The sequence below is a fragment of the Podarcis tiliguerta genome (genome assembly GCF_965153285.1).
Source record: "Podarcis tiliguerta genome assembly, chromosome: 9".
In the NCBI taxonomy this organism is placed as follows: Eukaryota; Metazoa; Chordata; class Lepidosauria; order Squamata; family Lacertidae; genus Podarcis; species Podarcis tiliguerta.
In genome coordinates, this window is record NC_139542.1 from 28,723,332 (window position 1) to 28,741,610 (window position 18,279).

At 41.0% G+C, this 18,279-nt stretch overlaps 1 long non-coding RNA gene across 1 annotated transcript; it reads right to left on the reverse strand.

The window, feature by feature from the left end:
• Positions 1 to 6,629: 6,629 nt before the first annotated feature.
• LOC310685132 lies at positions 6,630 to 12,826 on the reverse strand. Its single transcript, XR_014515090.1, has 6 exons — positions 12,547 to 12,826; positions 10,551 to 10,641; positions 10,388 to 10,423; positions 8,352 to 8,492; positions 6,822 to 6,899; positions 6,630 to 6,719 (listed from the first exon to the last, which is right to left on the reverse strand). It is a non-coding gene; the product is annotated as an uncharacterized lncRNA (long non-coding RNA).
• Between the last annotated feature and the right edge of the window lie 5,453 nt (positions 12,827 to 18,279).

Below are 18,279 nucleotides of genomic sequence, written 5' to 3' on the forward strand. Positions count from 1 at the left end.
TCCCCCTTTCCCCCTCTTTAAAACTGACCTGAGGCATAAAGATCCTCAGCTAGTTACAGAGAAAACCAGCAATGCTGAAAGACTGTGAGGTAGTTTTCAAACCAAGAACAGCTAAGAAATGTGAGAACTCAAATTTTCCTGCATTGGTAGTCATGCTTCAGTACTGAATGTAACTTAAAACTTAAATGTTCCATAAATTTAACTTAAATTGAAATGTTCCATATATTTAAAACAGCTTTGAACTTTCTAACTTGTTTGTATGGGTTTCTATTAGATTAACTAAACAGCTGGCTTGTCAATATCTTGAGGCTCTTATCTTTTCAGCCATTTAGGCACCTGGGTTCTAAGGTAACAACAACAACAACAACAACTGGGTTCTACAGCCCTTTCAACAGATGTCTCCTAGCAGAGATGTGGAACAGCCACTGGAGGGCACTATAACACAATTTTGTAGAAGGGTTGTGTTCCCTTTTGTCTGATAAACACTCTGACTTTACCAGCCGAGTATGGCTTATGAACAGCACCATGCAACACATAATTCCTTCTTTATGTGCAGTATCATACCTAATCTGATGAACGGATGGATGTGCTGAAACTGCAGGCACTTGTCAGAAAAGCTGTTAAGAAGCAAGGAAACTGAATGTGTTGCTTACTCTACTATATGGGCTTTGCAAAGCCTTTTGCTTTGATTTATTCTTGTTGATTAAATATAGCAGCTTTGGGGGTGCTTCTTGTCAGAATCGTGGTGCATTAAATAGTTTTACATGCCATTCCTGAAGTACTGATTCTGCGTTGTGTCCCCAGAACGAATATTTTTTTTAAAAAAATACACTTAATAGGTCAAACCAACCAACATTGGTACATCACACACAATGCAACTTGTTAAATAGTGGGAAAGATGGACGAAGGACACAGCTCTGTTTTATTCACAGCTCCTGGAGTCAGACTGACTGCAGCCTAGCTGGCTGCTTTATAGAATACTAAGTAACTTGTAACAGTAACAACTCCTAACTAGCTACCCAATCAGTGAGCGACAGTTCTCAATCCTTCATTTGCATACTGGTGGCTGTGAGTGAGAACTGCAGCTAATCTTAATACATAACACAACTCACACACCAGTAACATGTAAAAAGGAAAACAAAAAATAAGAAACATAGTGCCATTCAGTAAAAAGAACAGCCAAGACAACAGAACATACCTGTACGGTATACCCTACAATAAAGACAAATGCAATCCACAGATGAAAATTAATTGCATTGTTGCATGCCACCCCAGTCTCTGAGTGATGTGAGAGTCCGAGAGTTCCAGACATTTATCCAGGGTCCAATTTCCTCATAATGTGGGACAGTGGAGATTGTGGTGCCTTTATGATATATGGTTTATTTACATATATTCAACCTGACTTGAAGATGGAATGACTCACAGCTTTAAGACCCCTGAAAGTCTTGCTTCTCTCGTAGCCATAGCCTTGGATTCAAACAAAAATCAGGTGTATCTCTTCCTCCTAGGCTTGTGTCGGCCTCTTGTTTCTGGCTGTCACACACAACTCTCACTTCTGTCTTTCTAAATACCAGCCAGTTGAGGAAGGGAAGTCCACCCATGTGCCCACTTCTTTTGTTACCCTAATGACCCATACTTAGGGAGCGGGTGGCGCTATGATCTAAACTGCTGAGGTTCTTGGGCTGGCTGATCGGAAGGTCGGCGGTTCGAATCCCTGCGACGGGGTGAGCTCCCGTTGCTCGGTCCCTGATCCTGCCAACCTAGCAGTTCGAAAGCATGTCAAAGTGCAAGTAGATAAATAGGTACCGATGCGGCAGGAAGGTAAACAGCATTTCCCTGTGCTCTGGTTTCTGTCACAGTGTTCCGTTGCGCCAGAAGCGGCTTAGTCATGCTGGCCACATGACCTGGAAAGCTGTCTGTGGACAAACGCCGGCTCCCTCGGCCCGAAAGCAAGATGAGCGCTGCAACCCCAGTCGCCGTTGCCTGGACTTAACCGTCCAGGGGTCCTTTACTTTTACTTAGGGACTATTACTAAGAAACTGAAATCCTCAGTATTCACTAATTTATTAGTTGAACATATGATAGATAAAGCAAAGATATGTACAATTTTATAACATGCAGAAAACAAGATATGTAAAAAAATCAGGGAGGGGAGTCCTTGGTGGGGGGGAGAGGGAGGGTTGAGGGGGGAATAAAGGGGGGATAATGTAATTGGTTATGAGGACTGACAAATTGTTGTGTTGAAATTGGTTAATAATTTTTTTAAAAAAGAAACTGAAATCCTCTATTCAGTCTACCCCCCCTTACCAACTCACAACAGTACGTATTAACAAAAAGATACTAGATGCATTACACCTAGAATTAAGACACCAGAACCTTCCCTCCTCCCCCCCCCTCAAAAAAAAGATTCAAACTCATGTTAATGAAAAAAACTGGATGGAGTAGATTTATAAATAGAGAGGTGTAAAGTTGAAACAAACCAAATATGAACTGATCAATCCCTTCATCCCAGTGTCTTTCAGGTTCCTTTTTTCCATATGCCATTGGCCCTGCTTTTGTACTATCAGAAATAAACTGCCTCCCTGTGGCCCTTCATTTTCATGCCACCTTACCAGTACACAGCCTAAATTCAGTCTGAAAACAGAACTAGCAGGTCTCTGGTTTTTAATTAGGTTGTTGTTACAGAGTGCTCCTGAGGAATAAAACTTGGGGGTTTCTAATGCTTGCTTTGGACCAAACTGCACAACAGATTCAGTATAGCTTCTCATTAGTACTCATTAATGCGTACTCATTAGTACAGTGCTTATGTTTATAGTAATCTTTGTCTATGACTGTATCTAGACAGGGATATTATCTCTCAAATGAGTCACTGAGATGTAATTTTTCTTACTATATATATTTTTGTTATAGGACTGGGGAGGTTGGTTTGGATTATGCATTTGGGTCCCCCCATGCATGCAAGGCTGAATGAACATAACCAAACTGTTTAGCATAAGTCTCAGGGTCAGCTACATCCTGCCCCACCCCCCATAGTGGCTGAAGAAGCACATGGTATAGCATCCTATTCTGAATTGTTCACATTGACTCTGTTTTTATCCAGTCAATTTAGCTTAAGCTTTTCAAAAGTATTTACATCCCATGGGGAAAGTCTACTACCAAAGTTTAAAATAGATCTTATGAAAAGGAGAGTACTGTATCTAACAAGATATCTCGTTCTGAGTATTCATTTGAGTATATTTTTTGTAGGTAACTTTCATTAGATATTTGATGCTTTAATTTTTAACACGTTGCCAACACAAATTGTATCATCCCTGAGTGATGAAAAGAGTGAACTTGCACCAGACAGAAACTTCTTTCCAAAATGATGCTGATGATTTATAACACAGTAAGCAATAGCAGATGCAGGCCTCATACACAAGGGGAGATGTGTCTGGGCAGAAATGGGCTGCTATCTCCCTCATCCTTTGGTGATGAGTTTAAATTCTTACTGTTAAGTTTTGGGTAGACATATCAGACGACACAGCAATTCTTCAGACAGCTCTTGTTTATTCACAGGCCAGAACGGAACTGAACTGAAGGGTTCAGCCAACCTGCTTATATAGAGCTCAACTACAAAACAACGGTAACAACTTTCTGTAACTATCCAATCACTGAATGTCACTCTCAATTCCTTATTTGCATATGCGGACCTGAGTGAAAACTATCTACAGTATCCCCCTGCTGGCCCAGGGTGAGAACTTCAGTACGTAACATTTACATAGTGCCTTCTTTCAGTCTCTCCCAGGCTAGGCTGTACAGGAGCTCTGGAGATGTCCTGCTGCATCCAAAGTGATGGGAATGTCTCTTTGACCAGCCTGTAAATAGTGGTCATAAAGCCAAACAACCATGGAAGCGGAGTTTTTATCTCCTGCATAGAGTTTTCAAAAGCAGCATGAGATAGTAGTCCTCCTTTGATCAGAGCAAGAAGCTAGGTTAATAACACCAAACACCCCTTAGGGCAAATCCATCTATGAGGAGCCACATCAGCAGTAATGGAGTGGATTTATGGGGGGACAGGACACATCGCCGGGACATTTTTCACAGTAGGACTGATGCCTCCCAGAGTGTCTGGCAGCGTATTGATTGACCTCCCTTGCTCTGGGAAGTGAATGAGGGGATAATGAATGTGCTGCCAGACTTGAAGGGGGTGGGGGTGGGGATTCTAGAAAGGAGACTGTTCAATTCCATCCTCATTGTGATCCACCACTCTCCATCTGCCTGGTTGGTCTCGTCAGTCTGTCCACAGCCTTTTACCAGGGTGGTGGCTATGGCCCTGGACCTGCACCTGGTAGCTCAGCCCAACTTGGTTTGTATTTCGGATTACAGTAAAAGTAAAACGTTGCATTTCAGCTGCCTGCTGGTCTCTTCTATTGAAGCTCAGTGTACATTACAAATTGAACCTATGTTGTCAGAAGTAAGCATCATTGAGTTGAATGGGAATTATTCCCCAGTAACGCTATTGAATAATGGCTAATGCACGAGATTAAATCCAGTGTAGTCTAAGCAGATGGGCAAATAAGTAATATAAATTGAGCTGCTGTTAGAATAACCATTAAGCTTTGGTTTTCCCCCCACTTTTGGCATTTGCACAATCAGTAGGAAGGTATTATTTTGTTTTATCAGTGGCAAAGGGTAGTTTATATACTGCATTTATATTTTACTTTGCTTTTGAATGAAGCACAAATAACTGACTGACTGGGGACATAATATAACCTAATTGTTCTAACCAATTTTAGTATTGTTTATTTTTTATTATTATACCTGCTCTGGGACCTTCATGGCAAGGGGGGCAGAATATATATTTTCATAAATAACACCAGATAAAGTTGTAAGGTTAAATAACAGGGCAAATCTGAAATGTTGATTGTTTCCTTGCAAATAATGAGAATCCTTGTAAGTGATGAGAAACAAAGCATATCATTTGAACAACATTTTAATATTCTGAAATTTTTAAATAAATTTTATCAGTTGGCATATAAATAAACAACATAGTTGCAGTATTTCACACAGTTCATGTAATAAATAATTATTAAATAAGGACACAATGTATAATTTTGTGGACACAAGAATGCAGGCAAGTCTCCAAGCCGTGTTAGAATACATATTGAAATATCTGCTGACAACAATTATGACTGGTACCATAAACAGATTCTTAATTCTCCGTAGGAGAAAATTAATTCTCCACCATTCAGCACAGTGTAAATCTTCATTCAGAAAATTTAAGGAAAATGATAACGCTGCAAATTTCCGGTCACTCCCACCTGCCACAATCTGTTCTGTAGTAAGTGAGAACTATTCATACGCTAAATGGAATTGAGCTTGATCAAGTCCATACTGGCTTTCTTTGAAGCAAACAGTTTCTTATGTTTGAGTTTGCATTAATTTAATTGTTAGAACATAGCAATAAATAGGAACGCCGGAAGAGCTCTGCTGGAACCAACTAAAGATTCATTTAGACTGACATCCTGGTCTCACAGTGGCTAACCAGATGCAAAACATGGATACAATGGCACTTCTTTCACGTGAGAACATACGCTGGCTTTGTTGTCAACTTGTGGCCAATAAGATAGAGGAAGAGTAATGTTCATTAAGAATAAAAGTCTGTGCAATAACACTAAAAGGTATTTTCATATAATCAAAATAGCTTAATGAAGGGCTGCCATATGTCCTGGAATTGGGCTACAAAATGGCGTCTGGGTGGATTTATGCTGTGCAAGTAGGGTGATTGGGGGGAGGCTTAAAAAATGTTCCCCAAAAAACTTTGTCCAGATTTTCTCTTTGGGGCATATTCACATTTGTATATGCCCTGTATGTCTGGACAACATAACAGGTTCATATTGCTTGTAGGGTTCAAATGAAGATGCATTTTAGGAACTAGCAGGCCGTTTTAAATTACTGTGCACTGCAGTGGTCGGTGGGTTTTCTGAATCAATGATTCCCATAGAGTGGTACAAACAGTAAAAGAGCTTTATCTATTAAAGTATTCCTCACACCTCCTTACTTTGGGAATACAAATGTGAACAAGACCTTGTAGCCACCCTGCATGTTTTTTAATAGTTTAGTTTCAGTTCAAGACCTTTCCCCATAATATTATGCAGCCTGGAGGTAGCTTATTGGTCACAGTACTGAAACAGTCCCCTTTTAAAATGGTGTATTACATCTTACTTCATAGAATTACAGTCATACCTCGGCTTACAGGCACTTCAGGTTGCGTTTTTTCGAGTTACGGCCCCGCTAAAACCCGGAAGTACCGGAACAGGTTACTTCCAGGTTTCGGCGGTTGCACATGTGCAGAAGCACTAAACCGTACGTTGCTCATGCGCAGAAGAGCTGAATTGGAACCCACGCATGTGCAGACGCACCACTGCGGGTTGCGAATGCTGCGGCTTGTAAATGTGCATCCCGCACGGATCACGTTCACAATCCAAAGGTCCACTGTATGAATTAATTAACTGGGTTTTTTTAGAGTATGCTTTTTGTTCTCTTTTCTTTTTGCTGGCATTTTGGAAATGACCAAGTGAACCCACATGCCCACACTGAATAGTTCAATATACCCCACCCACCCACCCAAAAGAAGAATGTGGCTGGCAGACAATATTTACATTTATATTATTGACATCTCGGGTATTGAAACAGCAGGTGTCCTATTGATTTTGGTTTTCCATGTGAAGCTGATACATCTGTAAAAATAGACATTACAAAAATGTTAAACACTAGTAGACAAGTTGAAAAAGCAAATGCCAAAAACAAGATAATGATGATTGTGATTACACTTTTATTACCTGCTGTAGCAGTGTTATAAACTCATCCAAAAATGTTCTTAGGCTCTGTTTCTTATAACTGGTACATGAAGGGCACGTCTGTCAGATGAAAAAAAAGTCTTAATTATTTTTCATGTGTTTTAAAGAGTGTACACAATAAAATTAATGAGCTGTCTCTATTTTTTGAAAAGAAACAAAGGTGAGAAAGTAAGAAGGTGCTGTCCCCTATCTTAAGTGTTACCTATTCACTTTTGTAATGTTTGTGCCACCTGATACCCTTGGTCACAATGCTTAGTCTCTAGGAAACTTGTTGGTGATAATCTTTTATTTCATATATCCCGGGGCTGAACACACTTTCTTTGAGATGTGGTATTTTAGCCTCATCACCTGGAGCCATTTTCAAATGGTAAAATGAAGCAGGAAGCTCTGGGTTCAGCCTTCTCCTTAAGAACAGGTGTATGACTTGAGGTCTCACAGGTCCCACACAGCATCTCAAAATTCTAAGTTTCTGTCATTGAAACTCTATGGTATATAATCCTATAGGTCGGAATGCAAAACTGGGTGGTAGAAAAGCCAGCCCAGTCTTCACACTGATTATTCCAGTTTATTTGGACAATCCTACATAAGCAATGAGTTTTTGGCAGAAGGCTGCCAAGGTGGCAAAGTGTGACTTCAACCCCAGCATACATTTCCCATGAATTTCAGGAAATTGTAACTTGCAGTCTTACCACATCAGAGTATCGTTTTGCCATTTAAGAACCAAAAGGAATCTTTACAAGAATTCTCCTAAGTAGGTTAGTATCATCCATTTGCTTAAGATTTGGAGATAGTGGCATGTCTAAAGCCTCACTGACCAGGATCATAGGGAGCTGTAGCCCCACTGTAGCCCCTCATGCCACCACAGAAGTCATTATAGAAGACCAGAATTCAACACTGCACAAGGGAATACCGCTAGAAAAGGAGAGTGATTTCTCAAAAAGCCAACAAGAGTGTGAGTCTGGCCAATGTTTGTCATAATAATAACTGAGCTGATACTTGAAACAGGAACTTGAAGCTTATATTCTCATCTTGATCGTGTTACACCATAATTCACTGACTGTTTATCCAAGTTTTACTTCTCAGCTGGGGGAGCTACATATTTAGCTTCTAAAAGCAATTCTGCTCTTAATTCTATTGTCCCTGAGGACACAGCAAGGAGAATAGAAGTTGGAAATAAAGTGTCCTATTTAATGATTAGAAGTTGTCTAATGGCTTATTCACAGTGCCATGTGATGATTCAAGCTGTGATGCTATATGGTTTATGTGTTGACTCCTGTTGTATCAGCTTCCATTGAGCTTTCTAAGCACATTAATCCTCTGCCCATCTGTTGAGATAGACATGTGAAACGTGTTATAAAGTTAATCTTGAATGATACAGGCACAAATCTTTATGTCTGGTAAACCTGCTAGCACCCTTTATTGTTGCAGAACCTAATGCAACATACCAAAACATCAGACAAATTATTGGGTCAGTCCATTTACTATAAAATAAAATGTTATCGTTAGCCATACCGAGTCAGATGCACCGGGAATAGGAGGAGGACGGAAATATTTGATGCGAGTGAGGATCACACCTGTTTTGCGATCCTGTAGTGGCCTTAATAATAAGGTTTCATTTTTGAAGCAGTCTAAGGCAGAGAAGAGGCAAGTGCCCTGGAAGGAAAAACATATATATCGTTATATTGATGCAAGATATTCTTAGACTTCTGGTCATATTTGAACAGTCAAATTTGCCTTCCCACATGAATTGTTTTAGGTCCGTACTCATTTTACCGCTTTATGTTGCCATTCTGACAGCTTTGCAAGTACAACTGGCATTTTTCCCATTTCAGTTTTGCATGTGCCCTTCACACATACAGTGCAAAACCAGTCCAGTTTCCAACAGCAGCCAACCCATTACCTTCAGGAAACCTGCAAGTCGGGTGTGCGAGTCAGGTGTGAAAGCAATAGCCATCTCCTACTCTTGCTCCCCAAACACTGCTTACTCAAGCTTGTAATCTGCCTTGAGCTTCCCAAACTTACAACAATGGGACCTTTTCTCCCTCTGCAGTTTTCAATTACAGCACTACACAGTAAACTAAGACCGCTATGCCCAGAAAACTACTAGTACAGAATGGTAGGTAAGGGCATTAAAAGACGGTTGTGTGTGTGTGAAACCGCTAACTTCCTGAGCCTAGCAGACTGTATTGCTTGAAAAGTTATGATTAAGCAGTTAGTCACTAACTGTAGATACATTGCTTCTGGGATCCAGGCAGGGTTTTCTAAGAGGGAAACTAATTCTGTTTGTTTTAACACATACTGAGCTATTTAAAGAATGCTAATTTGATGGGAACTATAATCATATCTTACAGTTAACACATGTAGCAAAGAAGTGGAAGACCTTCCTTGCTCAAGTTATGAGCAAAAACAGAATAGCATTCTGAAGCGTAACAGAATGTAATAAGCAGAAGGAAGTTGGGTGAGTTTTTTCTGTTACTTTTAAAATGTAAGTTTTCAGTTATATTGTTGTTCTGTAAATGAAGCAATTTCTATGTGGTCTGATTTATTTATTTTTTAAGTCAAGGCAAACAAGAGTGTTCAATTTTCATACTTCAGCTTTCAGAAATATATACCTTTTTTATAATGCCTACTGATGTCAAGTGTAATGCAACTAGTTCATGGAGCAATGTTATTTTCCCCTCTAGCTATTTTCAGGAAACAATTATATTTACGCACATTTAACTCCAAGATCCCTTGCTGAGTAAAAACAATCTTGTTCTTTCTCAATTATTTTAAATGCAAAATGCCAATTTAAAAGTGAAATCTCTCTTTCGCTTTTAATGTTACCCTAGTTCATGCTTAGAATTACATGTAAGTCACCTTTCTTGTGTTAGTCCTCCTCCATCAAAACAATATTCAAAATGACTCTGGTGATATCTTTACATTGACCAACTAGGTTTGTAGAATAGCCAGCTGATGGTGGCCTTGGAGAACCAGATATTATAGCTAAGTGGATATTATGACCCAGTTTTAAGCAGGGACGCCGTGAAAGCCTCGCCTAATAGGCTTTGAGCTTCTGAAAGAAGAGTGCTGTACAAGTGTAATAAACAACAAACTTTTGACCTGCCATTACAAAACACTTGCTGCTCTGCCTGCAGAGCTGGTGCAATAAAAGGTATAATCAGCTGCCTTTGTTGGGACTAAAATGGCATCAGTCCTTTCTACCACACACCCTGTTAACAAATCAGTAATCTGTTTGGATTGAGAGAGCTGTATGTTCTAGCTTTTGACCAATGTACATTTATTACTTAATTAGAACAAATAAGAAACTAATCCTGCAAGGGGATGAGTGCTTTTTTCTCCTGAGATCTGGTTAATCCTAAACCACTGCTTCTTTGCCAGCTTCTACCAGGGCCATTTCACTTGTACAAGAGCAACCCAACAATGGATTATCAGTACCCATGATACAGGGATTCAGCACTATGCAATACATATGGCATCAACAGCTACAATTTGAAAACAAATCTAGAATGTTTAACAATAGAAAGCAAATGTTGAGTCAGTCTTACCAGGATATTTCTTGGTGAATGTAGTTCAACAGTATCCTAGATAAATATAAAAACAAGTACATTTTATAATTCATGCTTTCATTTAAAACTTTGTTAATTCCCCCCACCCCCAATAAATAGAAAATTTACATTTCACTTGCATTGCTGTTGAAACCATACTTACATTTTGTATCCTACGCTGCAAGTATTTTAAGTTCTCAATGAGTTCATTAAAGGCCGTAGTGGGTCTCTTGACTGTAGCAGCCTGAATTAGACTGATAGAAAAGGCACAGAGCAGACAGTAAATGAGCACCCTTGACATATCTGTAGGAATGTAATTTTAAATCATAAGGAGAATAAGTGCTCTCTGAAGAGTTAGGTTAATTTAGCTGTTCTCAGGTACGTTATACCTACCTATTTATTAAGACTTTCTGGCGAGATAAGAAAAACCACACATTTCAGTTTGGAAAGCTTTATTTCATGGATTAATGAGTAACCCCTTTTTCTTTTCCACTGGCTTGATGCATATAGGTGAGAGAGTTTGTGCGTAGGAGCATGGATTCATGAGTTAAAATATGTCCCATTCGCATATTGGGCAGGGAAAAAGAGTGAAAGGGTGAATTCCCATTTTCAGTATGAGTCATGTGCCTCAATATGATGTATACGTAATAAATGAAGATGATGTATGTGCATGACGGACTCTTACCTGTCATAATTTGGCAGACCCATTTTCACACCAGCAAATCAAATCTTAACCCAACTTTTTCCCCAACAGAAGTTGGGGTAAAATTTTAGTTGCTAGTTTTGAACCCTTAAAATAGAAGGGGAATAAGCATTATGGATGGAGTTGTGCTTTTTTCAGAAATTCCTCAGCTCATGTATCACAATTGGTCATCCAAATTATTAAGTGTTTGTTCAAACGCTCCAAGGTCTGAATAAGTCCTTTCCTGGGCTGTTTCAGACTTCACATGGCAAATTGCTGGTCTAGAAGTATCCTGTGTCGTGATTCCACTTATCATGAAAAACATACACGGTAGAGAGATGTGTCATAAGTTTTTCCTCTCACCATTCCCCCAAGGACATCAGAATGGCCAATATGGTCCTCTCATTTGATCCTTCCAGCAATACTGTGATGTACCTTAGACTGAGAGATGGTGACTGGCCCATGGTCACCCAGTCAGTGAAGGGATTTGAACTTGTGTCTCACCCGTCTCAAACCAGCACTCTAACCGCTACACCAGGGGGAACTGACATGGCACCCTCCAGATGTTGTTGGAGTGCAACTCCTATCAGCCACTGCCAGCATGGCTAATGGTCAGGGATGATGAGAGTAGCAGTCTGACAAAATCTGGAAGACGCTGCATTGGCTGCGCCAGTGTTACCATCACTAGCATCATAGGATGGTACCACATAGAATTAATGCTTGAACTGCCCCTTGGAATTTAGATGACGACTTGTCTATCTGTATCATTATTCTCCCATTCACTGCTGACTGTTCAACTGTGGTAGCCTAAGAGGCACGTGATGGAAATTCTGGAAGGGTTCAGAGCCACATTAATAGCAAAACCTATTAATTACCCCAGAGGTAATTCCCACCGTTTTCCATGGAGTTTATTCTCTAGTAAATGTATTTAGGATTGCCATCTGAATGAGCTCTGGAACCTTGAAATACCAAGACCACTTACCAGCATTCAACACTCCTATTGTTCTAGGTGCATTTTGTGACCGGGAATTTCATTAATGTGAGCAGTTTCTGAGCTCTGGACGCAGTACTGAGCCTAAGATTTCAGATTAAAACTGCCACTGCTGAAAGAAAAAGAGGACTTTTTCTGTCTCTCCACTTCCAGCCACTCTCTGAAGACTGGAGAAGGGACCCTCATAAGAATATTGGCGGGGGGGGGGGGGGCAAGGGAAGTATGGCTGTTTTTTGCAGTCTTAAGATGAGGACTAGGCCAAGTGAAAAATGAATGTAAGTTCATTCATTTTCAGCTTTGTATTCTTGTTATTAAAAAAGCGCACCTACACTCCATTGGAGCGCCCATAGCCTAGGTTTAAGGTGCCATTTAGCTCCTAGCTTTCATATCACAGTTTCAAACACTGGCACAAACAAAGTGCTGGTGTATGTAGCTTTCCCCATTTCCTTAGGACTCCGCACCACAGAAAGGTGTTGTGTCGTCTACCTGCTTTTTGCCCTTCATGATTCTCTTCTTTCAAGAAAGACAGTTTTTGATGATGGAAAATATCATTGAAATGTAATAACGCAGATCATTTTTTCTCTCTCCATTCTCAGATATGAAGGACTTTAAAATATGGCTATTTTTTATAGCTCAGCTTCAGTGGACCAGTAGGGCTTTTTAAGATGTAGGATGCTTTATCCCAAATATTTAGAATTTGAAACAATAGATAAAACACAAAATTATGCCAAGGCTTTCAGAAGATGTTCCAGCTTGAGACTTTTGGGGGAGGGAGACTCACTGGGGCACCTTTGCATGTACCCTAGTTGTGTTGACTACAGATGGTGATGTCACTCTGTGTTAACTGTAGAGGTCACAACTGAGCATAGGGCAGCAGATGATTTTGCTGCTCTGTTGTAGGGGCAGAAACTAGAAGGTATCACCAACGCTGAAGCCTCTCTTGTGTGGTGGTGCCCATGAAGTGGCGATCACAGGTTCTGGCAAAATTTCATGGAGATTGCATGGAGCGCACGAGATTTCATGAGATCTCACCAGAAACCACTGGCACTGACAGTGGTGCAGGTGGGGAGCCCCTGGAGGTACCATCTCTTGGACTTCTTCAGCCCACCTTATGAGCAGACTGTCCCTGCTCACTTGTTCCATTTTGTGGTTCACTTTGTGACAGGAACCCTCAGCTTCATTTAGGAGAGCCAGTGTGGTGTAGTGATTAAAAGCAGTGGACTCGTAATCTGGTGAACCGGATTCACGTCCCCACTCCTCCACATGCAGCTGCTGGGTGACCTTGGGCCAGTCACACTTCTTTGAAGTCTCTCAGCCTCACTCACCTCACAGAGTGTTTGCTGTGGGGGAGGAAGGGAAAGGAGATTGTTAGCCTCTTTGAGACCCTTTAGGGTAGTGATAAAGCGGGATATCAAATCCAAACTCTTCTCTTCTTCTTCTAGGAGGTAAAGATACACTACAACACTGGGATGAGTTTAAAGTTGTGCTATGTCAATTGAACATTCTGTCAGTTCATGCTCTTCAGCTCCCCAGGGAATGGTTCCCCCTCTCCTACCCACCTATGCTGTTCTGCTTCTTCTCCCAGCTCCCCCTGCCCCCCAAGCCAGTTTTTGGGGTGGGGGCAGAGAGAGGAGAAAGCCCCATAATGCAAGTACAGTGGTGCCTCGCAAGACGAAAAGAATCCGTTCCGCGAGTCTCTTCGTCTTGCGGGTTTTTTCATCTTGCAAAGCAAGCCCATTAGCAGATTAGCGCTATTAGCGGCTATTAAAGGCTTAAGGGATTAGCGGATTAGCTGCTAAAAGGCTATTAGCGGCTATTAAAGGCTTAAGGGATTAGCGGATTAGCTGCTAAAAGGCTATTAGCGGCTTAGATCAGCTGATAAGCGGCTTAGATCAGCTGTTAAGCGGCTTAGCGATCAGCTGTTAAGCGGCTTAGGGGCTTGGGAAAAAGGAGGGGGGGAACCCCAGGAATCGCAAGGCATTTTCGTCTTGCGAAGCAAGCCCATAGCAAATTCGTCCTGCGAAGCACCTCCAAAACGGAAAACCCTTTCGTCTAGCGGGTTTTCCGTCTTGCGAGGCATTCGTCTTGCGGGGCACCACTGTATAAGACCTTGCACAGGGCTTCCACTGATGGAACTCATTAGGTGAATCCCACCCATTGTTTTCTACAGGTTCTCCTTGTGTAATTCCATTATTGATATTGGGTTGGATCCTAAAGGCTCCATGTGCAAATGGAAAGCACTCCTGTTCACATAAGGGGGTAGAGGATGACACTTGATGAATTCCTTTTCTCAGCCTCCTGCACCACAACCAAAGGACTGCTTTTTTGCGAATGTGTGGAGTTGGCACAGGGGGTTGCAGTGGGAAGGAGAAAGCTGGAAAATCCCAATCCATAGCCATAAATTTGCTCACAGTTCTTATGATCCAACCTTTTGAGTGTTAGGTAAAGGTACCCCTGACCGTGAGGTCCAGTTGTGGACAACTCTGGGGTTGTGCGCTCATCTCACTCTATAGGCCAAGGTAGCCGAAGTTTGTCTGCAGACAGCTTCCGGGTCATGTGGCCAGCATGACTAAGCCGCTTCTGGCAAAACCAGAGCAGCACACAGAAACGCCGTTTACCTTCCCGTTGGAGTGGTACCTATTTATCTACTTGCACTTTGATGTGCTTTCGAACTGCTAGGTGGGCAGGCGCTGGGACTGAACAACAGGAGCTCACCCCATCGCGGGGATTCGAACCACCAAACTTCTGAACAGCAAGTCCTAGGTTCTGTGGTTTAGACCACAGCGCCACCCACTAGTCACCTGCTAATTTATATGATAAAAGCTTACCTTAGTGATCTGAAGCATTAAGCACTTCCACAGATATTGATTTCTGTGTTTTATACCCCTTTGCTGCCACACTGCAAACCTCTCTCAGAATGGCAGTCTCTTGAACATTAAAAGAAACAAATCAATAAAACAATAAAACATCTCTTAACAGTAAGGCACAACAGCACAAAACACAACACAACATGGTCAGTTAAAAAAAAGTATCAGATGGAACTAGAGACAGACAAGTTGGTCAATTTTGGTTCTCCCTCATTTCTCATTTTTCCAATTGTAAGTTCACTTCTCCACATTTCCACATCAGTCTGCGTTTTTAATGAGTGATGTTTTAATGTACTTTTAATCTTTTGTTGGAAGCCGCCCAGAGTGGCCAGGGAAATCCAGCCAGATGGGTGGGGTATAAATAATAAATTATTATCATTATTCAGCATTGCTGTGGCATTTAATCCTTGCGATTATTTTATCAGCTATTCATTTTAATTGCATTTCATGTCCTCCTTCTTTTTTCAATTATAATCCTGTTTTATCTAATGTGTGCTGTAAACCATTCTGGAATCAGGATGTCTACACAGCCTGATTGGTAGATAAATATATATATAAATTCTCCAGGCAGGGTGCCAACCACGGATTTAAAAGTGTGCGATCTCTCTACGGTATCCTGTGCAGTTCATGCTCTTTGAAGAACTGATATAGTCCACATCTGATAAGAGCAGGGGTTACGCCTTTTCTAAAAGCTCAGTTTAGGAACATGCTGAGTCAATAGCTCGTGGGCTTTAAATCTGAATTCTATTCAGTGGAATTCTAGAAACCCTGGGCAACAATTTTGTTTCCCCTCACTTACCACCCAGCTACAGTGACTTAAGCCCTCCTTCACAGCCAGGTTTCCCCACCCACCTATTCTTAAAGTGAAGAGATGCTTTTCCTATAGCTTAGTCACTATTGGGTTAGATACAGTTCAACCCCCTTAAAGGCTAATGATGAAATTAACTGCTTTCAAAGAATTTTGTTGAAAGTGGCCCCTGTGAAGTTTATTTCATTGCAGAATAAGGAAATGGGGGAGTAGAGAGAGAGAGAAATTGGGAAGCATAAGAAGGGAGTAACTTGGGAATTACCGTAATTTTTGCACCATAACACTCACTTTTTTCCTCCTAGAAAGTAAGGGGAAATGTCTGTGCGTGTTATGGAGCGAATGCCTGCGGGTGGCGGAGGGGATCTGCTACAGTCGTGAGCAGAGGATCCATGGTTCCCCTTCCTTCCCTCCTCCGTGGCTCGCTTTGAAACAGCAAAGCGGGAGAAGAGCCGCGGAGTGGAGAGGAGAGAGGGACAGAGAGCCTGCTTCTTTAAAGGAGCAAAGCAGGAGGGGAGAGGAGCCTTCTCTCCTTATACCCCTCTTCTTCATTATTAGCAGCATCCTTCTCCACCCACCCCATGCATGCTTCTTTTCCCCTTAAACCCCTCTTCTGCATTATTAGCAGCATCCTTCTCCACACACCCCACGCGTGTTCCTTGTCCCTTGAGTGCTTTTCCTTCCTTCCCCACTTAAAACGTGGTAGCAAAGCACGGATCCACATGGATCCTCAGGATTTTTGCATTGGGCTACTCCAAACTCAGTGTCAGATCACATGTCTGTGGCCAAAGCATGAACCACAAAAATCATATATCCACTGTTTCGTTTAGAATATTTCCCCCCCCCTCCTCTGAAAACATGTGTGTTATGCTCTGGTGCATGTTATAGAGCGAAAAATACGGTAACTCTGGTTCCACTCTTATAGCCTTGTCCTGGCTAGCTATCACAGATTATGGAGGGAACTGCAGTGAGAAATGGTTCAGAAATAGGTGATTCACCCTTTCTCCGTGCTCCACTAAAAACAAAACAATGAATATGATTCACTATAGAAAGTATAAACGAAGTTAATAATCATCACGTTCTCTGTATCATAATCTATACAGCATTTCTGAGGTTGCCTTTGTTTCTGGCATTGTGGTTGCATTTTACTTGAAAAAGGTCTGACAAATTCGCTGATGCTTCTGGGGACTTTTCAGATTTTTTTGCTTGTTAATGCAGTTCTCATGACATCATTGAAGGGCTAAGCTGTTTTGCTCAGTAAACTTTTTCCATAGAACATGTTGCATTGCTAGGCTTTTAAAGAATAAGAACACATCCTACAGGTTGTTGGGGTTTTTTTAAGTAGTTGTATTCAGTGCTGTTATTTTTGCATTTCTGTTATTTCCTTTCAGCATTTTTCCATCAGCTATCTGTGGCAAATCAGTTTAAATGGGAACAATGGGTGAAAACGTCAATGTGAATTTGAATAAAACATGAGGAAAATTTCCCCAAAGCTTAACAGTTACCTTTGGAATTAGTTATGTGTATTCATAAGTATTTATAATTTTTTTAAAAAAATTAAGCTTTGTAATGTTCTTCAACAGAACTTCTAGCACATAATTCAGTTGGTTATGAACACATTTCTGTTAAAGCAATATGGAGTAAATTAGATCCATGTAACCTGATTTTTATTTTTTACAATTTCTTACAAAGCGATATATAGATTTCATGCGCTAAATAAAGTAAGTGCCACTAAATATTTTAAATGATGTGTTAGAATTCCTGCTTCATCACTCTGATCCGTGTGCGTATCACATGTGAATTAGGAACCATAATTTGACATAAATGAGGTGTGCATCTGAATGTCTCCTTTCAATTGAAATCTGCTTTCAATTAGATGTGTACTGTATTTGAATAGGCATCAGTGTTATGCCTCAATCATTCAGACACAGAATTATCAGCGCGCCTCAAAGAAGGGGCAGGTTTCTAAAGCTACCAAAAGCTGAGACAGAGAAAAACTGCCTCCTGCTCATCCTCTGTTTTCCATCGTACTTGCTGCCATGCCAGCTCCAGCTCCGCACTTGTTTTAATACATGTGTCAACACAGGCAGACACCTGGTGCTGCAAGGAGGGAATTTCCTCTCCCTTCTTTCTCTGGCATACTGGGACAACACCTTAAAGGTTTGTGGGAGATGTAGTTCTCCCATGGGCTCAGTCTTTCAGAGGAATCTATTTCCCAAGTGCTGTTAATCAGCATTCTGGCGTGTCTGAGAAGGAAGAAGAAGAAGACCCTTCTCCCTCTGCACTATGCACCTCTCAGACTGTTGACCAGTATACTAGATAACACTGCAATTCTTATTGCATAATATACATAATTTAGTACAACAAAAACAAAATGTGTACACTTGTAAATTCTCTAATATATTTGAAATCAAATGAACACACATCTGTCAATCTTTGAAAGTCCGTAGAAGTATAATAGTTGAAACAAAGTAATAGACGCTATCCCGTGGGCTAAACAGTAAAACTTTTTAGGTGTTCATGGTGCCGAAGTAGTAAGTGAATAAC